At 40.5% G+C, this 23,684-nt stretch overlaps 1 protein-coding gene and 1 long non-coding RNA gene across 2 annotated transcripts in view; one reads left to right on the forward strand and one right to left on the reverse strand.

Annotated features, from left to right (window-relative positions):
- CLSTN2 (calsyntenin 2) overlaps positions 1-23,684 on the forward strand; it is a 636,147-nt gene that overhangs the window by 313,606 nt on the left and 298,857 nt on the right. The gene's annotated exons all lie outside the window — the stretch shown is intronic.
- On the reverse strand, positions 16,090-23,616 carry LOC129058661 (uncharacterized). Its single transcript, XR_008523934.1, has 3 exons — positions 23,479-23,616; positions 22,829-22,963; positions 16,090-16,221 (listed from the first exon to the last, which is right to left on the reverse strand). It is a non-coding gene; the product is annotated as an uncharacterized LOC129058661 (long non-coding RNA).

A 23,684-nucleotide genomic window follows, 5' to 3' on the forward strand; every position in this document is an offset into this window, starting at 1 on the left:
CCATTTGTAAAAATGTATTCAAAATAATAATCATAAGTGTCTCCTTCTATTACAAAAATGCTATGGCCTGTATGATTTATTCAGCATCTGTTTCTATACTTTGGTAATTTGCCTAGGTATTAAACGCATATTTTGTGACTAAGAGTCTGAAGTGCTAATTTCCTTTTCTTGAATCTTTGGCAGAAAGAGCTAAAAATGTTTCAGAAACTTTGAAGATATTATCTTTAGCCTGGCATTTGACACCTGATTTTTTGATGGAGTGGCAGGAGGAAAAGAAAGTCAATAAGGGCAACTCTTAGCTTCCTTTCCTTTCCTTTCCTTTTCCTTTTCCTTTTTCCTTCCCCTCCTTCCCTTTTTCCTTCCTCCCTTTCTTCCTTGTTTAGTGCTTCTTTTGAGCCAAGCCTATGCTTCATGCTGCCAATGGTACATTATGTATGTGACAGTAAGGACATGTTTCTGCCTTCTTGGGGCTCTGTCAGTGAGGGGAACAAAGAAGTAAACAGACAACACAGAAGAATGGGTTGAGTACTCTGAGGAAGTGGAATCTGTGTGGAGCCTGAAAGAAAGGAATAGGCTGGAAAGAGGAGGTTTCAAAAAACAGCAATGTGCTTAAAGCCTGGAGGCAACAGCTGTGACACACGTAGGAATTGCAGGGTTTGATGTGGTAGCTGCAGTGGGGAGACAAGGCCTAGGGTATAACAAGCCATAAATACCATATTAAGAAGTTTGTTTTCTAAGCATGATGGAGAGCCATTGGAGAATTTTAAGCAAGAAAGTGACACGATGAGGCATGAACTTTATTTATAAAGAAATGTTTGGAAACAAAAGTGAGGGGATCAGCAAGAGAGTGACACAACAAGGCATGAACTTTATTTATAAAGAAATTTTTGGAAACAAAAGTAAAGGGAGCAGTGAAGGAAGAGATTAGGCTAGTGATATGAGGCCAGAAGGGTCAGGGTAGGGAGCAAACTCCACAGTGAAACTCAAGGCTTACGTTCCAATCCTACATAAAGATTTTGAGCAGCCCTCCCTTGCTGGGGGTCCTGAACTAGCACTCAGAGATGCTTGGTACTCAAAGTGCGGTCCACAGACTAGAAGCATGGGCCTTATCCAGTGCTTGCTGGAAATGCAGAATCTCAGCCCTGTCTAAGCCCACTGAATCAGAACCTGCATGTTAACAAGCTCTCTGCCTTTCCTGACACAGAGGGGTGTATAGATGAAAAACACAGCCAGAAAGGTAAAGTGAAAGAGCTGTTTTTTTATTTGCCAAAATCAGGCTCAGCTCCCTTCTCTGGAACATATATGGGCTTAATTCTCTTAATTATAAAATGTTATGCATGTTGACAAGCTCTCTGGGTCATTTGGACACGTGAAAGTTGAGAAGCACAGTTATGCAGAGGATCATAGGAAAAAGGAGCACAACCCTGTAAGGGCAGGTGCCTAAGGTACAAGCAAGTTAGCTGTGTGGCGCATGATGCATCTTACTGAGTGGATTACATTCTTCAAGGAAAGTAGCTCAGAGGCTTGAAAGGATAGGTGGAGCAGCTGAGAAAGCCTGTGAGCTCTTCCACCATGACCCAGCTCATCTGATGAAAGCCAGTGATGGCTAGATCTGTGTGGTCAGTGTGTCTCTGTGGAAGCCAGGGTGACCAGGCCAACAGCTAAGTTAATGCCAATCTCTGGATATCCCCACCCCTCCCCACCACGCTACCTCACAGTCAGCCAAATGTGCATGTGTACCTAAGAAGACTGTTGAAATATGTGTGAGTTCGATCACTGGGATCAACCTGGCCGCCTTTGTAGACCAGGTACACCAGGCAAAAGACAGTGGGAGCCCTATCTAAGGTCAAGGCAGAGGGATAGAGAGTAGGAGACAGATTCTAGGTTACAAAGTTACAGCTGCAAAGACTGAGTCAGCTAATTATGGTCACAGGCAGTAGTAGGAGGAGGAAGGTAGGGGCTAGTCAAGGTCAGCATGTTGGGTCCTGCTGCGGTCAAGGCCAGGTTCTTCCATGGCTCCGAGGGTGGACCACAGGAGCTTTCTCCATCCCCAGAAAACCTGTTGTCAGCTCCTCTGAACTCCATCTACTGTGCATGTGGCACTGGAGGAGTCTGATGTTCCTTAATTAGTGTTGGCAGCAACTACATTTGTTTATGATATTATGTAATCAAATTTGTATAATTGCTCTTTTGTAATCCACTTTAAAAATCCAAAAACAGCACAGTGCAGGCAGGGAAAGTATGAGCACAGGCCCCTGACATGTCAGCATTCCAGCCTTTCCTGACATGGAAGGGTGTACTAATAGAAAACACAGCCAGAAAGGTAAAGTGGAAGACCTGTTTCTTTATTTGCCAAAACAGGCCTGGCTCCCTTCTCTGGGATATACCTGGGCTTAATTCTGTTAATTATAAAGAGATAGAAAGTTCAGGATCCCAGGAGACAGGAACCCACCAGAGGGTTTGGGTCTTTTTTGTTTTTTTTTTCTCTTGCAGTTACAGTACCATCCAGATATGGTTCTTGCCATTTAGTCCCTCTAAGACTTGTGGGATTCCTTGATTAAGTGACATTTCTGGAGCTCCCAAGGGCTGCTTAGTGATGTGGGTGAACTGCTAGGGCTGTGCTCAAAGCCCTGAGAAGGACTTTGTTGGGGTCAGTTGGGTGACATTTCACAGGGGTCAGGAAGTCATGTTTTCCCTCCTTTGGAATTTTCCTTTGGGTAAAAATTGTGGGTCCGTTACCTAATTTGGTCATATTTCTCCCTGTTCTTTAGTAGAAATAATAATATAGGAAGGAGAGACTCTTGACAAAATACTTGCAGACTTCTCATGTTCTTGACTCTCATCGCATATACATGACATAATCTGAGAAGAGATGCAGATCCTTGCAAACTTTAAGAGTTATAAGAAATAGTCAAATTACTAATCTTTCCTTCCTGCAAGAAGAAAAAATCATTACATATATGAGTGAGGGGGTCCTGCACCAGAGAAAGGACTTTTAGGAGAGTTTCCCAAACAAATTTATAAGACTGGCTCTCAATCTAGGCTTCATGATGACTTTAGGGTTCTATGAACTCTCTAAAGTAATTGTGTGTATATTTGCATATGTGCATTTGTACATTTTTATGGGAAGCAGAACCATGTCATTTATGAAATTTCAAAGGCTAGGATTAAAAATAGCTGAAGAAACTTAGATATTTTTAACAATTTTAAATTTATGAAGAGCCTGTGTATATACCCTATGTGGTCCTCATCTCTGTCATCTCTGTCAATGGGGAAGGACAGAGACCACTATCTACAGTTTACAGTGAGAAAATCTAGGCATACAGATGCAGAAGATTGAAACTGGACTCCTTCCTTTTACCACATATAAAAATCAACTCAAAATGGATTAAAGACTTAAATGTAAAATCTAAAACTGTACAAACCCTAGAAGAAAACCTAGGAAATACCATTTAGGACCTCAGTCCTGGAAAAATTTTATAATGAAGACTCCAAAAGAAATTGCAGCAAAAACAAAAATTGACAAGAGGGACTTAAACTAAAGACTTCTGCATGGCACAAGTAAACAGACAACCTACAAAATGGGAGAAAATATTTGCAAACTATGCATCCAACAAAGGTGTAATATCCAGAATCTATAAGAAACTTGAATCAACAAACAAAAAACAACCCCATTAAAAAATGGGCAAAGGATATGAACAGACACTTCTCAAAAGAAGACATACATGTGGCTGATAAGCACATGAAAATTGCTTCATATAAGTAATCATTAGGGAAATATAAATCAAAACCAGAATGAGATACCATCTCACACCAGTCAGAATGACTATGATTAAAAAGCAAAAAAATAACAGATGCTAGTGAGATTGTAGAGAGAAGGGAATGCTTATACGCTGCTGGTGGGAATGTAAATTAGTTCAGCCATCGTGGAAAGCAGTTTGGAGATTTCTCAATGAACTTAAAAGAGAACTAACATTTGACCCAGCAATCTCATATATGGGCATATACCCAAAAGAAAAGAAATCATTCTACCATAAAGACACATGCATGTGTATGTTCATCGCAGCACTGTTCACTACAGCAAAGACATGGAATCAACCTAGATGCCCATCAACAGTGGACTGGATAAAGAAAATGTGGTACATATACACAGAGGAATACTACACAGCCATAAAAAACAACAAATCATGTCCTTAACATAGAAACAGAAAACCAAATACTGCATGTTGTCACTTATAAGTGGGAGCTAAGTATTGAGTACACATAGACACAAAGAAGGCAGCAATAGACACTGGGACCTACTTGAGGTTGGAGGGTGGGAGGAGAGTGAGGAATGAAAACTACATTTTGGGTATTAGGCTATTATCTGTGTAACAAAATTACCTGTACACCAAACCCCCATGACCATGACATGCAATTTACCCATGTACCAAACCTGCACATATACCCCTTTAACCTAAAATAAAAGTTGGAAAAAAAAAGGATTTCACTAAAAGGGAATTTTTTTAAATTTAGGCATAGAAATGTCTAGGGCTTGTTGATCCTGTGCCTCTTAATCCTTAGAAATTGGACATATAACCAGGGTGCTGACACTTTTTTCAACTCCAGCACAAGCTTTGAGGACAGAAATTATTGGCTCCATCTACATAACCCAGGACATTTTGGAATACTATGATCCTCAAATGCTGAATCTAACAAATTGATTTCTGTGTGTACAAGCCATGCCTCTGCCAATCCAAATATTCCCTTTCCCCACATTTTTCCGATGTAAGGGTCATGGATAGTGTGAGATGACAAAGCTATTTCTAGGTTAAGGTTAGTCCTAGATATGGCAGCTGAAGAACAAGAGAGGCCTTTCTTCAAAACATCCATACAGCCTCCTCTCCCACCCTTTACCCCACTGCTTTCCTAAAGATTGGGGCCCCTCCTTTCAAAATGTAGACGCTCATCTCTCTTTGATGTTTGCCTAACATTTAGACGTTAAACTACCTTTTGAGTCACACTGCCCCAAAATGCAACCTATGGAATTCTGTTTTTTAATTCATGATCAAACTAGTCCCCTGTGGAAAATATGTCTTTGAATGGTTGCAGACTGTTCCAACCTATGGTGGAAGTCTGATACTTCACTTCATTGAGGTTTGTAAAAGGAATATCAGCACATCCACCTCAGTGGGTTATTTGTGCAGATTTAATGAGATAAAATGAGAAAGTGCCATTGCTATGCCTGGCCCAGAGTAGGGCCTCAAAAATAGTTGTTTACCTTGGCAACCTTCAGAATTAGTTTCAGATTGATATTTCCATTCTCTGTCATCCCAGTTTACATCCCAGAAGAACATATTTTGGACCTGACATTCTAGGAAAGGAGTGTTCCTCAAGGTTTTATGGTACTTCCTTTTTAAACTGGGCTGTCCCCAGGATAAAAAATTTCTGATTGAGACTTCTATTTCATTCAGTTCAACAGAAAGACAGCCCAATAAATATCATTAACTAAAATATCATCAGGACCATTGCACAACGTTTATAATGCATTGAGGTTTTTTGGTTTTTGTTTTTTAAATTTGCATTCTGATTCAAGAAGTAGCAGTCTTTCCAAGCCAGTGCACACTAGGCACTTGTTTGCTCAATGCTAACTCCATGCTGGGAAGTCTGACTGGGAAGACAAACTTAAAACACAGGACAGCAATGTGTGTATAGAAGGACATGCATAGGCCACGCGCAGTGGCTCATGCCTGTAATCCCAGCACTTTGAATGGGCACTTAATATTTTTTAAAAAACAAATTTGTTCATGAAACTGAATCAGTGTTCACCAGAGTGACTGAAAAGGGATATTAAGGATCACCTTCAAACTTGTAAAGCAAATATGCTTTATGCTAATGAAGGCCCCCTACAATAATTAAATGTATGCTCCATAAATAGCCCTTGGTGCATGCTACGTGTGGAGAAGTCTCTGGAGATCATTTAGGAGATTAAATTGATTTAATATGTAAAAGTATTTAGGTGAAAAGTGGGAAATCATGACGCAGTGGACAAGACATAAGCAACAGTAACACAGCCTGCCCATGTAATGAAAAAAGTCTTGTATTTGGAGAAAGTGATAGAGAAAAATTCGCTATGTGTCATGACAGCATCTTCTTCTATCTTAAATTTACTATTGTTCAGTTGTTTATAGAGAAGAAAATTTAAATAACCAGTATTTTCATTGGGAAAGAGCAGTAAGCACTGTTAGTATTCCTTGCCTATTTCTTTCCGGGTGTGTGTGTGTGTGTGTGTGTGTGTCTGCTATGAGATCACATTCTATGTACACAATTATTTTTCTGTATAATATTAAAGAATTTCTCGGTCATTAAAAATGTCTTGAAAATGTGTTTTTAATGGTTGCAAACTGTTCTGACACATCGATGTGTCATAATTTAATTAACAATTCTGCTGCTGGGCATGTAGGTTGTTTCTAAACTTTGCTGATATAAACATAAATATTAAAAATGGCATTGTCATGATTTTTTGTGCTCAAAGATCAATCTCTAGTTCAGATTCTTTCCTTAAGATAAAGTCCCAATAGACAAATAACTGGGTCAAAGGATATAAACATAGTTGAGGCTCTTCACATATATTCTTTTCAGAGTTGTCATTTTGCATTTCTACTAACTGTGGTCAGGTACCTTTCCTTCCACGAAATCCTGCCAATACTAAATGTTATTATGTATTTTTTTTCTATCTTGGTGGCAAAATTATCTCATTTCTGTTTTAATTTGTTATTCTTTAATGATTGAGCATTTTTCCTAAGGCTTAATGGCATTTTTAATTTTCTTTTTTACACATTCTCTCTTCATAGCTTTTTCAGCCCACTTTTATTGTGCTAACCTCCCTTTAGTAAACTTATTTAAACAGACCTTAGGATTAAGCAAAGGAGGCCCTTTGTGGAAACTTCCATCTTCCAATTTGCTAATTCCAGATGGGCATTGACTTTCTTAGAGACATATGTAGCTGAAATTACCTTAATACTTTGTGCTTGGGTCAAATATTTATACACAGGTTTTTAATTTGACAGCTAATCCATGGCCGGGCTTTGGGAAGGCATTATTTCCTCCATGTGGCCATAGATAATGGAAAAGGTCATTTCCAATTCATTTGTCTTTCTCTTTTTCATCTTCTGGCTCTCCTTAGTCAAATCCTTGGAAAAGCTGTAAATGTGTCACAATGAGAATGAGAAGTCATGTTTTTGATAGGAAGTGTGTCATTTCCCATTTGCTGCTGTGATATGTATTTGCTCAAAGCCGAAGGAAGGATAAATTTTCTACTTGCAGTTAAATTCTATAACTTCCTTCTTATTAATCTTTTCCCCCCTCTTTTAATGTCTTTTGTGGAAACTTCATCTTAATATCTTTGAACCATTTTTTATGGGGCACAAGACCTCTTTGGGTTTTAACAATATGTTGGAAATTTCCATCATTCTGACACTGGCCATATAATTATCAGACACTTGCCATATGATTGTAAAACTCTCTGATGACAAGGTGTACTTAAGAAGAGACATCTGTGGAATTATCTTTATTTTCAAAACCTGTTTACAATATCTACTTTCTCAGTGTGAAAAATCATGCATATATGCATATATGTAAATCATGTATATGTAAATAACATCATGACTGCTTATGTGGAGCAGACACAGCAATACATGGACATATTTTTGGTAGTAAAACGTGCCAAGTTTGGTGTCTATACCATGCTCTTGACTCACACATTTGGATCAATCCTTTTTATACTTTTATCTTAGCCTCCATGTATTTTTTTTTTCTTTAAAAGACAAAATTATAATTTTTTTCTTTAAACCTTTATCAGGAATAATTGATTGAAAAAAAAAAAAAAGCTGCACATGGGCCGGGTGCAGTGGCTTATGCTTGTAATCCTAGCACTCTGGGAGGCCAAGGCGGGTCGATCACCTGAGGTCAGAGGTTCGAGACCAGCCTGGCCAACATGGTGAAACCCCGTCTCTACTAAAAATACAAAAATTAGCCAGGTGTGGTGGCAGGCACCTGTAATCCCAGCTACTCAGGAGGCTAAGGCAGGAGAATCGCTTGAACTCAGGAGGCAGAGGTTGCAATGAGCTGAGATCGTGCCATTGCACTCCAACCTGGGCAACAGAGTGAGAGTTCTTCTCCAAAAAACAAAACAAAACAAAACAAAAAAAAAAGCTGCACATATTTAAAGTATACAATTTGATAAATTTTGACATTCCTATGCAAATCCATGAAACTATCACCACAATCAAGATGACACACCTATATCCCGAAAAGTTTTCTCTTGCCTCTTTGTAAGCCTTTCCTCCCACATTTTCAAACCCCATCTACCCCACAGGCAACTATGATCCGATTTCTGACCCTATAAATTATTTTCTATTTTCCAAAATCTTATATAAATGCCATTATACACTATATATTCTGGCATCTTTCACTCAGCATCATAATTTGGGGATTCATCCATGTTTTACGATAGGTGAGTTCATTTTTTTAATTGAAAAGTAATATTCCATTGTATGGATATGCCTGAATTATTTGTTCATAGATGAGGTGGTCTATTAATAAAGACAGATCTGTTTCTTCGTTCTAATATAAATATATTTTACCCAAACAGGAGAACAGTAGACACCAGGAGCCTACCTGAGGGTGGAGGGTGGGAGGAGGATGAGGGTTGAAAAACTTTCTGGTACTGTGCTCACTACCTGGGTGATGAAATCATTCGTACACCAAATCCCAGCGACATGCAATTTACCCATGTAACAAACCTGCCCATGTAGCCCTTGAACCTAAAATAAAAGGTGAAAAAGAAATATATATATATATAAAAAATACTGTACACCATACAAAATTAAAATAAATGTACTTTATTTCTTTTCTTGCCATATTACACTATCTTCAGGACCTTGAGAACAGTTAAACAGAATGGTGAAGGCAGACATTCTTACCTTTTTCCTGATCTTAGGAGATATCACTGTGTCTTGCACCATTAAGTATGATATTAGAAGTAGGGTTTTCCCAGACGCTCTTTATCAGGTTGAGGAATCTTTTTTCTATTTTTACTTTCCTAAGAGTTTTCTAATAGCCCAAGTGCTCCTAAAGGAAGGTACTGGATTTTGTCAAATTATTTTTCTACATCTAATATAAAAAGTTATGTGGTTTTTATTTTTTAGTCTGTTAATATGGTAAATTACATTGACTTAGACTTTAGAACAATTTCAGAGTTATAGAAAAATCGAGAAGACAGTAAAGTTTTCATATACCCCATATCCAGTTTTTTATTCATAACTTACTGTAGTATGATGCATTAATTATAACTAATAATGATATACTATTATCAACTAACATCTATAGTTTATTTAGATTTTATCAATGTTTTTCCAATGTCCTTTTTCTGTTCCAGGGTCTCACTTAGGCTACCATATCACATGTAGTTGCCATATCTCTTTAGGCTTCTCTTGGCTGTAGCAGTTTCTCAGACTTTCCTTCTTTTGGTGACCCTGACAGTTTTGGGAAGTATTGCTCAGTCAGATGTTTCATAGGATGTCCCTTATTGGAATTTATCTGATAGTTTTTCTCATGGTAAAAACTGGTTTATGGGTTATGAGAGTAAAAACACAGGGGTAAGGTACCCCTTTTTATCATGTTAAATAAAGGATATGTAATGTCATCATAACTTACTACTATTGCTGTTAAACTTGGTCATCTGGCTCAGGAAGTTGTTTGTTAGGTCTCCTCGCTATAAAGCTACTCATTTCTCCCTGCCATCTTTTCTTAATACAGTTTTTGGGAATGAATAAACATAGCTCACACCTTCTTGGGGGTTATGCATTACCTTCTTGAGGGAAGAATATTTACATAAATTATCTGTAATGTTTCTGCACAAGAGATTTGTCTGTTCTTCATTTCCTTCTATATTTAATCATTTATTTTTGTCCGTATTGATTCATGGATATTTATTTAATAGTTTGGATTATAATTCAGTACTACTTTCTTTACACTGTTGCTTAGATGGTTAACAGCTGTGGCCATGGGAGACATTTTTATTTGACTCCTGTTTCCCTTTGATATATCCCCATCACTGTCTTTTGGTTTTTGGGTTTTATTGAACACTTCTTAATTTTTTTGGCACTGCAAGATACTCCAGGCTCATCTTCTGTATTCCCTACCCAAGTCTTAGAATAAACTGTTTCTCCAAGGAGCCCTGGTTCTTTTTATTGGAGACTGGTATTAGAAACCAAGAGCTGGGTGCTACATGTACTTGTTGCTACTAGGGAATCATTGCTTCTATTTTCTCTCAATTGACAAGGTGAGAAATGTTTACTATGTATACTAGCCTGTTATATACATATCTATGTATTGTAGGTGTGTGTGTGTGTTACTCTCTGTATCTATAAGCTAAACATGAGTTTGTACTGATGTCTTCTATTCTAATGCACTAACATATGGATCATTGTAGCCACCTTCTCTTGCTTCTCTGTAAGCTCTCCAACAATAGGAGACCTGGTTCCTAACATCCACCATTCATTTACTTAATGCCCACTTCTATTTTTTTATGGCTTATCTTAGCTACCAAAATGTTTTTGGAGCTTAATCTACCAGTTATCATTGATACTGAGAGTTATTTCAAGGTCAATCTTACTCCCAGGCTAATTAGTATGATGCCATAAAAAGTACAGATTTTAGAGTTGTCCTGTTCTGCTCGATTAGTTGTGTGACCTTAGTTTAGTTTCTTAACTTTCCTGAAGCTTAGTTTTTTGATTTGGGAAATGAGATTACAATAGAAACTTGGTAGGGTTTTGTGTTTATATATACTGTGTTTATAAGCATGTTTATGTGCTGCTGGAAATGAGCCAGTAGAGTATGAAAAAAAGTATAAACTAGAAGCAAGAGTAGCTGGTGGTTGGCAATCAGGCTCAGCATGTGAGTGGTGAAGCTGGCCTTCCAGAGGAATGAAGACATTGTTCCACCCATACGATGCCAGTCAGCATGGCTTTCAATGGCTTTCCCAGCATGTTCAGCTGCCCAGGGGCAGGCATGGCACAAGAGAGGGCTTATCCATGGGTGCTGTTTGGCCTGAGGTAAAAGAGAGAGGAGTGTAAGAAAGTTAAAGATGTTCGAAATGAAATTATTTTTTATGATTAATTATGAACTCTAACTGGTTGAAAGTGAATGTGAAGAAGTAATATTGTTGATGGGGAGTGAAAAAGTGGCAAGATGAATGGATTATATGTTTCTTGGGGCCCATAGATTAGTGGGAATTGTTTTAGTAAAGAAAGTGAAGTGGAATTTCAGGTGATGGTGTGGTAAGAGAAGACTGACTGGTATCTACATTATGAAGGTAGTGCAGTTGTCAGGGAAGATAGGACCTTTGGTATGGCCATGAGAATGAGTGGCTGGAAAATGATGAGAGTAAAGGTTTTCGGTCTGGAAGCAGTCAACAAAGAGCCCAGGATGTAGGACGGATTCTCCAGCAGAACGTTGACATTATGAAGAATGGGGACAGTAAGAAGTATGGCAAAGAAAACGGTAAGCCAGGACCGGACCTCTTCAGAGAAGGAAAGGGATCACTGGGAGGTCAATGGAGGAAACACAAGGAGGACAGTGAGTTATACAGCTTTGCAGGATGAACTTGAAATGAGCCAGGATTTTTGAAGAAGAACAAATGGTTTGGAGTGTTCCTGAGGTACTTGACCGTTCCCCACATCCCCCCCGAAAAAACCCCCAAGAGCAAGCAAACAAAAAAACATTATCCAATGAGAAGACTGCAAGGGAAGTAGTGTCCTCGGAGGATAGCCTGGCTTAGTCAGAGGAAGAAAAAGAAGGGGTTATTCAGAGAAGTGAAGGATATATGATGGTCAAGTACTGACAAAACCTCCAGTTGCAGAAACAACTGTGGAAAGATTTGGGAGAATGGGAACTTGGTTCATGTTGGGAAATGTAAGGAAACTATATGTGGAGATTAGTGAGGGTGATAAGAGATGAGGTGGGACACTTGGGCTGAAGTAATCAGGGCCATGTGGAATGGTGGGATTGGTCCTAATAGGTTACAGGCACCCAGCTGGAAGATGTGGAAGAGGTTGACCACTGGCTCACCCCCATGGGGTTCACTGGTTGCTCACTCAGGCAGGTTGTGGGGTGTATTGCTCTAGAAGGAGGGCCCTAAGCTTTGGGCAATGAAGTCTTGTAGCTTCATCTGTGAAAATCAGGGAGCCTAATTACCAATTAACCAGATTTAATGAGACAGATGCATAGTACCAATTATTATTTGTACCACAGAGTAGATGCTCCCCAAAAAAACTTACATCTCTTCCCTTTTTCTTGTTCGGCTGCAAGTAAATAAATGTCTTTGTATCCAGTGACTTAGAACAACTAGCTCAATCTATGTATTCAATTTCTATAAAATTGGGTCCTTATTAAAACAACAAAATATTCATATTAATTACTTATTGATAATTCCAGCAGGGAGAAACATCCTTGAAAGAAAGTTTACAGTTGAACTCTGATAGTCTAAAAACAACTGGAGTTGAAGTCCTCCAGGCATTTGTTATAAATACCGTATTTAATATTTTCATTCCCTATTGTATAATCATACACAGTGTTCATTATTTACAAATACTTGTGAATTAGCCTACTTACTAGAAATTATCTGTACTCTCACTATCAAACTTGGGTGTTTTCACAGTTATTTGTAGACATGTGCAGAGTGGTGAAAAATTTGAGGTACCTGACAATGTGCTTGTTCCCAGCTGAGGTCAAACAAAGTGATACTCTGGCTTTTTGTTTCCATCTCTCATACTGTAAATAAATGTCCTGTTCATGGTCTATTTAGTGACACATGTTTTTCACTTTTATACTTTTTGTTGATGATTTTGCTGTTTAAAATGGCCTCCCAAGCATAGTACTGAAACACTGTCTTGTGTTTCTAAGTACAAGAAGGCTGTGATTTGCCTTCTGGAGAAAAGCATGTGTCAGATAAGCTTAGTTCAGGCATCAGTTACAGTGCTGTTGCTGTGAGTTCAATGTTAATGAATCAACTATATATATATATATATATATATAAATATATATAAATAAGGCATCTTTAAACAGGAACACACATAATGCAACAGTGACATGAAACAAGGTATATAATGATCAGTTGACAAAAATATCATAACCAGAGACTTGAAGATGCTTGACCCTGTATTTCCCTTCAAGCGATAGTTCAATATTTGCTAATTCAGTATTTGCAGCACCTTTATAGATCATAACTGCTGCAAATAGCAAGAATTGGCTATCGTTGATAATGATTTCCTTTGGGGAGGATTCACTTACATTGCCTTTCATTGTCAAGAGATAATCTCAAGCCTCTTTGGTAAGTGGCCCAGGAGCATGGGACAGAGAGAGCAGAGTGAGAATTGCTCAGGGGTTTTTAGGACAGCTGAAAAAAAAATGATGATTTTCATTGAACAATGACTATTAATTGAGAGTTAAGCCAGTGGGGTAGATTTAACAGTACAAGTGTGCTTCCAACACATTTATTGAATGCTTTCTCTGTGCCAGACTAGATCTTGGGATTATAGAAATGATGTGCATAGGTCTCTGCCCTCAAGGAGCTCATAGTTTTTCATCCTTCCCTCCTTCACAACCCCCAACACATAAAGTATTGAGTGTGTGCTGGCCATTGTTGTAGTGCATTATACACATTAGTCCATTTAATCTGCAAAATGACCCTACAAGGAGGTACTATTACTGTTGTTATTTTTTAGAAGAAGTCACTGAGGTCGGATAAATTGCCTGAATTCATTTGGTATGTGGAAGAACCAGGAATTGGGCCCAAACAGTGAAGCCAAGGATACTCAGGCCCTCAACCATGCATCTACACTGCCCTTTTTGGCTGGGGAGACAGAAAAAATCCTTCCTATGCCTGAAAAATATTATGTTTCAGCTCAGCTTTTGCTTTGGTATCCAGAATAGTTCATGTTTTTAATCTTTCTTCAAAAATACCTGTTTAGCCCCTTAATCATATTACATTACATATTACAGCTGGCTACGGTAGCTCACGCCTATAGTCCCAGCAGTTTGGGAGGCCAAAGTGGGCAAATTGCTTGAGCTCAGGAGTTCAAGACCAGTCTGCACAACATGGTGAAACCCCCACCTCAGGAACAATTCCAGGTTGCAGGTGTTCTCTACTGGCGATGCACAGGGGGACTGAGAAAGCCCAGAGAAGGAGCCCCAAAACCAGTCACACCTCTGGAGGCTTCAACAGTAGTAGGAGAGATAAGGCATGACCTAACGACCTCTCAGCAGAGGAGAGAAAGCTCAGAGACTCTGAGACTACCCAGACCCCCTGGAATCAGAGTTCTAAACCACAGCTGTACATGGGCTGTCAGAGGCCCCATGAGGCCAGCCTTTAAGTAAACAAGCTTTTGTCAAAAAAGATAATCACTCTGGATGGCCTATCCCCACTGAGTGTGATTAAGCGCAGTTTCAATGTACTTTCCATCAGCATTGACTTTTAACAGTGATTCTCCTGCTGTTGATATGAAATAAAAGCCAGTTTTATCTGGAAAAAAGTAAAACCATCAGTGCTTTGAGTTTTCTTAGGTAAGGGCCAGATTTTCATCATTATTCCCACTCCCACACAGAGCTCCTGAAGAGGGAATTTTGTAAGTCAGCAAGAGTATTACATATCAAAGGGACACTCAGGGCTGGTGGCCCAGAAAAATTAGGCAGATACAGGCATTTGTGTCAGTGTGAGTCTTCCTCTTGTGATATGATCTGATAAATTCAGAAAACACCCTGCCCTGGGAAAATGAGGGTCTAGGGTTCTTGGATCCCTCACTGCATAGTTGTAGCTGGTGAAGACATCATCACTACATGGCCTCAGCTCAGCCAGCTAAGGACAGACCCACTGTGATTCATGGGTGCCCTAACAAACCTTCCAGTACTGCACCTGACAGCCTTCAATAGCTCAACATCTGAAATAGAGGCGCTGGATTGCTGAGGGTGAATTCCCATATCCTGTGTCTGATCTCTCTCTGCACTCAGTATTGGCACACCCCCCATTATCCTGTGATTACCCTGATGGCTGGAGGGAATGGAGAGAAGATGCTATTCCTTGAGTGGAAGCTCCAAAGTTCTTACCCATATAGGCGAATGAAACCAATAAAAAGCATAAATGAGCAGAAAATGAAATAAAGTAAAGCAACATTGGAAATCCCACAGGAACAGCGAGATCCAAAACAACAAAAGAAAACTTGAAAGAATTCATATTATAAGTGAGTAGTGGTTGTCTTGGTGTTCTTATAAAATTAAGATAGGATCTTCCAATTTCCCTTTCTTTCAAGTTTAAGGAATGCCTTGCTTCACAGCCACATTATGTGAAGGCTTAAAGGACATTTCCAGTTCTCAGCTACTGGAGAGCTATTCAAAGATGCATCACTGGTATTCTGCTTACCTATCTATTCCTAAAGCTCATCATTAGGTTTAAATAGGTTGTTCTGCCTCGAGTTGAGACTGGATAAATGAAAATGTGCCTGAATTTCCACTGGTATGTTTTGGTTTCATCCACCTTGTTTATGCCAGGCATTAAACCTCGGACAAACTATTGTTGGACTAATGGTCAAAACACAGGATCTTACAGAGGCAGGCAGGCCTCCTTGAGCTGTGGTGGGCTCCATCCAGTTCCAGCTTCCCCACTGCTTTGTTTACCTAATCAAGCCTGGGCAATGGCAGGCGCCCCTCCCCAGACTCGCTGCCACCTTGCAGTTTGATCTCAGACTGCTGTGCTAGCAATCAGCGAGACTCCGTGGGCGTAGGACCCTCTGAGCCAGGTGCGGGATATAATCTCCTGGTGTGCCGTTTTTTAAGCCCGTTGGAAAAGTGCAGTATTAGGGTGGGAGTGACCTGATTTTCCAGGTGCCATCTGTCACCCCTTTTTTTTTAACTAGGAAAGGGAACTCCCTGACCCCTTGCGCTTCCCGAGTGAGGCAATGCCTCACCCTGCTTTGGTTCGTGCACGGTGCACTGCACCCACTGTCCTGCACCTGCTGTCTGGCACTCCCTAGTGAGATGAACCCAGTACCTCAGATGGAAATGCAGAAATCACCCGTGTTCTGTGTCACTCACGCTGGGAGCTGTAGACAGGAGCTGTTCCTATTCTGCCATCTTGGCTCCACCCTAACTCATTTTATGAGGCCAGCATCATCCTGATACCAAAGCCTGGCAGAGACACAACAAAAAAAGAGAATTTTAGACCAGTATCCCTGATTAATATCGATGCAGAAATCCTCAATAAAATACTGGCAAACTGAATCTGGCAGCACATCAAAAAGCTTATCCACCATGATCAAGTGGGCTTCATCCCTGGGATGCAAGGCTGGTTCAACATATGAAAATCAATAAACATAATCCAGCATGTAAACAGAACCAGCGACAAAAACCACATGATTATCTCAATAGATGCAGAAAAGGCCTTTGACAAAATTCAACAGCCCTTCATGCTAAAAACTCTCAATAAATTAGGTATTGATGGGACATATCTCAAAATCATAAGAGCTGTCTATGACAAACCCACAGCCAATATCATACTGAATGGGCAAAAACTGGACGCATTCCCTTTGAAAACTGGCACAGGACAGGGATGCCCTCTCTCACCACTCCTATTCAACATAGTGTTGGAAGTTCTGGCCAGGGCAATCAGGCAGGAGAAGGAAATAAAGGGTATTCAATTAGGAAAAGAGGAAGTCAAATTGTCCCTGTTTGCAGATGACATGATTGTATATCTAGAAAACTCCATTGTCTCAGCCCAAAATCTCCTTAAGCTGATAGGCAACTTCAGCAAAGTCTCAGGATACAAAATCAATGTACAAAAATCACAAGCATTCTTATACACCAATAACAGACAAACAGAGAGCCAAATCATCAGTGAACTCCCATTCACAATTGCTTCAAAGAGAATAAAATACCTAGGAATCCAACTTACAAGGGATGTGAAGGACCTCTTCAAGGAGAACTACAAACCACTGCTCAAGGAAATAAAAGAGGATACAAACAAATGGAAGAACATTCCATGCTCATGGGTAGGAAGAATCAATATCGTGAAAATGGCCATACTGCCCAAGGTAATTTATAGATTCAATGCCATCCCCATCAAGCTACCAATGACTTTCTTCGCAGAATTGGAAAAAACTACTTTAAAGTTCATATGGAACCAAAAAAGAGCCCGCATCACCAAGTCAATCCTAAGCCAAAAGAACAAAGCTGGAGGCATCACACTACCTGACTTCAAACTATACTACAAGGCTACAGTAACCAAAACAGCATGGTACTGGTACCAAAACAGAGATATAGATCAATGGAACAGAACAGAGTCCTCAGAAATAGTGCTGCATATCTACAACCATCTGATCTTTGACAAACCTGAGAAAAACAAGCAATGGGGAAAGGAATCCCTATTTAATAAATGGTGCTGGGAAAACTGGCTAGCCATAAGTAGAAAGCTGAAACCGGATCCCTTCCTTACAACTTACACAAAAATTAATTCAACGTGGATTAAAGACTTACATGTTAGACCTAAAATCATAAAAACCCTAGAAGAAAACCTAGGCATTACCATTCAGGACACAGGCATGGGCAAGGACTTCATGTCTAAAACACCAAAAGCAATGGCAACAAAAGCCAAAATTGACAAATGGGATCTAATTCAACTAAAGAGCTTCTGCACAGCAAAAGAAACTACCATCAGAGTGAACAGGCAACCTACAAAATGGGAGAAAATTTTCGCAACCTACTCATCTGACAAAGGGCTGATATCCAGAATCTACAATGAACTCCAACAAATTTACAAGAAAAAAACAAACAACCCCATTAAAAAGTGGGCAAAGGACAGGAACAGATACTTCTCAAAAGAAGACATTGATGCAGCCAAAAGATACATGAAAAAATGCTCATCATCACTGGCCACCAGAGAAATGCAAATCAAAACCACAATGAGATACCATCTCATGCCAGTTAGAATGGCAATCATTAAAAAGTCAGGAAACAACAGGTGCTGGAGAGGATGTGGAGAAATAGGAACACTTTTACACTGTTGGTGGGACTGTAAACTAGTTCAACCCTTGTGGAAGTCAGTGTGGCGATTCCTCAGGGATCTAGAACTAGAAATACCATTTGACCCAGCCATCCCATTACTGGGTATATACCCAAAGGACTATAAATCATGCTGCTATAAAAACACATGCACCCGTATGTTTATTGCGGCATTATTCACAATAGCAAAGACTTGGAACCAACCCAAATGTCCAACAATGATAGACTGGATTAAGAAAATGTGGCACATATACACCATGGAATACTATGCAGCCATAAAAAATGATGAGTTCATGTCCTTTGTAGGGACATGGATGAAACTGGAAACCATCATTCTCGGCAAACTATCGCAAGGACAAAAAACCAAACACCGCATGTTCTCACTCACAGGTGGGAATTGAACAATGAGAACACATGGACACAGGAAGGGGAACATCACGCTCCGGGGACTGTTGTGGGGTGGCGGGAGGGGGGAGGGATAGCATTGGGAGATATACCTAATGCTAAATGACGAGTTAATGGTTGCAGCACACCAACATGGCACATGTATACATATGTAACAAACCTGCACATTGTGCACATGTACCCTAAAACTTAAAGTATAATAACAATAAAATAAAAAAAAAGTTTTACTGCATTAACCTCAAAAAAAAAAAAAAAAAGAAAAAACACAGGATCTTGATTAGTCTAAGTAATCATGATCACAGTAAGTTTAAATAGAGACCCAAGCCATGGATCCATTGGTTGTTCCACATGGCCATGGTGTTAATCAGCAATTTGTCCTTAGCTACATGGCAAGCACTAAAAGAGCTATGGCATTTTATGTGCCAACTCTGGTTGTTAGTTGTTGTCTGGAATGCTTTGTTAGAAAGAATGCTAAGGCTGAAATTGGCTCAGTAGAAAACAGTATCATGATCTATTAGCAATGTCTGCCATGAGTGCTGGCAGAGAGAAATGGGACAAGTGAGACCTATGTTTTTTATTCCTGGATTAAAGCTGCAAGATTTGGAAACCAGGTCTACCCGGGAATCCTTAGGTGGGTGAAGAATGGACCGTGTTCCTCCCAGGTTCACAAGCGGAGTATGTAGTTGGGAGAAAGTGTGTATCTTCCTGTTTGTTATACTATGTTGGTCCCTCCTCTTAACCCACCAAGGTTTTGTGAGTTCCTATCATCCATTTGAAACCTCATATCTTTCCTTAAGCAGAATGAGGAGAATGCAGCTTGAGGAGCAAATACAGAGAAATGAGATTTTGGAGCAAGCCCACCTCTCTAAAACTACTCTGTAAGGTGTCTCTGATGTAGAATGCCTCTGTCCTAGTCTAACAGTCTCAGTCCACAAACTCCAATTCCTTGGTCTGCTGCAAATCCCCAGGTTTCAGAGCAAGATGAAAGTCTATGGATATTGAAGGAACATTGAAGATTAGGGAGAAAAGCCAAACCTCACCAAAGCAGAGAGAGAGATACAGTCAATAGCAATTACTGAAAGGACCTGAAAATAGGTGAGCACATCTTTAGCCAAATAGGTATATAGTTATATTCTCAGAGACTGGGCTGTTTAAAACCACTGTGTTGGCTCTTTCAGACACAAGCCCAGAAGTTTTGCTGCGCCCCAGGCCAGGAGACAGGGAATCTTTGAAAATACAAGGGGAAAACCTCAGTGATTTCTAGTTTGGTTGGCCTGGGGGAGAGCTGTGCCATCTTTTTGCTATCTCAACGTTACATTTGCACTGAACCTTGGAAAGGTGGGAACTGTGATATGGCTCAGAACTCCAGCTTAGGAAGGATATAACTGTGAGCAGAAAAGCCTGGAGAGAATTCTTGGAAGACTGAATTCCTAGAAGGCACAGCTATTCTTGGACTCTGATTCTGTGAAATGAAATTATACCCATAGTGACATCCATTAGCTCCTGTTATATAAGCTTATCTTTTATCTTTAAACACAGGCTACATAAAATGGGGAATGAATTGGAGGCAGAGGAAAAAGGGAAGGAAATACATTTAGTGCCAAGCTCTGAGCTTGGAGGTGAAAAGAGTTATCAGGGTGAACCACTGGCTGCCCTCACATAGCCTACTGCCTAGTAATAGTAGTCTCATAAGTGCACAGATGACTCCGAGACCCAATAAGAAGGTTCTGAGAAGGACTCTGGGCCTTCAGAAGAGGGAGGAATCATCCAGCAGAGGGCTGGGCCAGGAGTACGTAGAGAAAGGAGCAGTGGATGTGTGTGCATGCATTCGTTCACTCAGCCCTTTTACCAGTCATTCGTCCAGCAGTACAAAACCCCCTGTTGGGCTGGGGACATAGAAGTGACTGAAGCTCAGTCTTTCCTCTGAGGAAATTCAGGAAGATCTGTAGCAGGAGCTTGCCTATGGAGAAACATATACACTTTATAGTGTTATGGGTGCTATAATAGATCTGATGTGCAAGGACGTGGGCAGGAAGGACTGGGTGTTGTGAGCTTTCATGTAGCACTCTGGGGCACATTAGAAAATGATACCTTTCCCAGGCAAACATCACTCACAAAAATTTGGCTTGACAAACAGAGTTGTCATTGTGCAAATTAGGAGAAGAAGTTCCATTCTCCTTCCTGGCTAACTCAGTATCCAGCCACAGTGTTGACTTAGCTAGTGAAGCACTGGAGTGTCCGGTGTCCTTGTGCAGGGTGCAACCTGCACAACTGTACATGGTATAGTTGGCAGTGGGCAGTGGCAGTACATAGTCTGTGTCCTGGCTTTGATGCTATACAACATTACACAACCCACTTGCCCTCTCAGAGTCTCATTTCCTCGATGTACAGGATAGAAACTATAAAGTGCACCTACCTTGATTGCTGTGAGCGGCAATCAAATGAGATAATGTAGGTAGTGGTGTTCTGGGCCCTGGAAGGCTCTATATAGAAGTTAAATATTGTTATTCAATAGAGATTTGTCTATTAATTGATCAGGGAAGTCTTGAATAATCTCCTAGTGAGTTAACATTCCATAGTGCCTCTTGTCTTCTTGCTTCTCTCACATCTACCTTTTACCATCAGCCACACCAAGTCATAGGCTTACTCCTTATTTACTGAGAGACCCCTTGTTTTCAGAATTTTAGTCAAGAGGAAGATTTTCCATGGATACAAGTTAGAACTTAATAGTATCCTTTGGATGGTACCTTGCTCAGTTTCTTGCAAAACAGGATTTTCTTTAAGAGGACATAGAAAATAAATAGTCAAGAAGTGTTTGTCCCCAATAGCTTTATTGGAAAACATTATTGGGCCAAATGAACCGAGCTGAACATTTGCATTAATTAAATTGACCATAAACCCAGCTTAATGTTTCATTTCACCTTTCTCCTGGCACGATGGTGCCTGAGTGTTTTGGAACTCAGATACATACCCGCTGGCAGGGATGGCTGAGAGTTCAGCGACAATCAATGTTTGTAATCAAAGAAGATTAAACTTGGTATTAATTAACAGAAATCTAATGCTCAACACAAATGTGGGACAGAGAGGGCCAAGCCTGTGGCACATTGGTAGAACTGGAGGTAATTAAACAGCCCCTTCTGGAAAGAAAAGCTTTTGATATTATTGAGTTAACTCTGTGTGCATAGCCCCACTTCTTGAACTGATGGGGGACCACATTATTTATAGGAAGTTATAGGAAGTTGGGACTGTGTGAGATGTAGCTCCTAAACTGCACCTACAGGGTACTTCTGACCCCAGAGGATTTTGAAGGAGTATTGAGAGAGGGATTACTCCAAGGTTCAAATCCCAGCTGCTTTATTCACTAGCTGTCTGATCCCACCTAAGTTGTATAACCTCTCTGAAGCTTTCTCATTTGGAAAATGACAATCATAGCTATACTTATCTCAGAGAGGTTTTGTGAGGATTTGATGAGGTCTGATATGGTAGAGAAAGAAAACAAGAAAGAGGAAAAGCTGGCCAGTTTCTTGAGCAAATGTTTGCTGGGCTCCCATATTTAAAGACAGGGCTACATTTAAGCCTCAAAGCCAGTATATGTAGTACATGCTATTAAGCCCATTTTGATGAATGAACATGCTGAGGAAATTTCCTAGTGAATGAGGATGTGATGGCTACCATTAATTGGAGGACTAACTATGTGGCCACTAAGGGCTCCTCATTCATTGCCTCTTACCTGTGATACTTGGAACCTCCTAACACAGGTGAAGAGATGTACACTCAAAGAAGTCAAGTGATATGTGAGAACCCAGGATGGAGGTGGACTCACACCCATATGTACCTGCCCCAGAGCCTGGGTTCCACCACACTCTGCCATGGGTTCAGTTGCCTGGGTGTGTCTGTGGGAGAGAGGATGCTTTGTCAACCACTTTGTCAGCCACTTTTGTGACAAATGAGACTGGGTCCCTGGTTGGGAGGTGTCTGCTGTCTGGTTGTTAGGGAAGAATTTACAAGCCTGAAACAACCTAAGAATGGAAGACCACGTGTTACCTGGCAGCAACTCTAGTGCCTCCCATCCAGAAGACTCATACATTGGACTAGTAAGAACATGAATCCTCTATATGAGGTCTGTTTGTGTGTAGACAGGAGGATGGGGGAGGAGGGCTGTGGATGCTAGGGTGGTAGCAGGTTCACCTTGTAGGTCTGTGGATCTACAATTGGAAACTGTGGTCCAGGAAGTGGCAAGTGCCACAAGGACACTCAGCATTTCTGGCGAATTTCCTCACACCCACAGAAGTATTGGAGCTTTATTCTCTCTTGAAAAGCACATGAATTTTACCTAGTTGCTGGTAGCAGAACTCCGGCACTTGTAGTCCAGAGCAGTCTGTGGCCCCAAGGGAAGACTTGCAGCTCCCTCCCCATCATCATGCTTCTCCAACAGACCTGGGAAGATGTCTGCATTTGACCTCTCATTCTAGCACAGAGACAATTTAGCACCATTGGATAGTCTTGCAACAAAGTAATTTAAGAGGGATTACTCCCAAACATCCTCCTGCTAGATAATTGTTTAGCGGCGTCTCTGGGTGATTTCCTTCCCGGGGAGCCACATGATCACTTTGCACTGGCTCACCAAACAGCTGATGGCTCGGTGCGTCATTGCCCCTAGTCAAATGGATTTAGAGCACCATTGCATTCTGTGACCATTCATCTCAAAATCTCTTGGAGGTCACCTCTGCTTACCAGGGTCCCAGACACATGAGATGGCAGAAGCCCAAATGCCAGCTCATGTTCAAGCAGGAAAGGGCAAGTGGCAGGTTATTTGGTGTGCCTCTGTTAGCCCACCTCCCTTCCAGGCTAATTACTTATGCTACTGAAAGTTGTCTCAGCCTGTTTAGCTGTTATAACAATGTTACCGTACACTGGGATTACCCCAGTGTATTATATACATGGTAAATTTTCTGTTTGTAACAACAGAAATTTATTTCTCACAGTTCTGGAGGCCAGGAAGTCCAAGATCAAGGTGCCAACATTTCAGTGTCTGGTGAGGGCCAATTTCTTATAGATGGCACCTGCTGTGTGTTCTCATGTGGTGGAAGAAGAAAAGGGACTGACAACCTCTCTCAGGCCTCTTTTATAAGGGCACTAATCCCATTCAGAAGGACCCCCCTCTTATGACATAATCACTTCCCAGTGGC

Source organism: Pongo abelii, chromosome 2, assembly GCF_028885655.2.
Source record: "Pongo abelii isolate AG06213 chromosome 2, NHGRI_mPonAbe1-v2.0_pri, whole genome shotgun sequence".
Lineage (NCBI taxonomy): Eukaryota > Metazoa > Chordata > Mammalia > Primates > Hominidae > Pongo > Pongo abelii.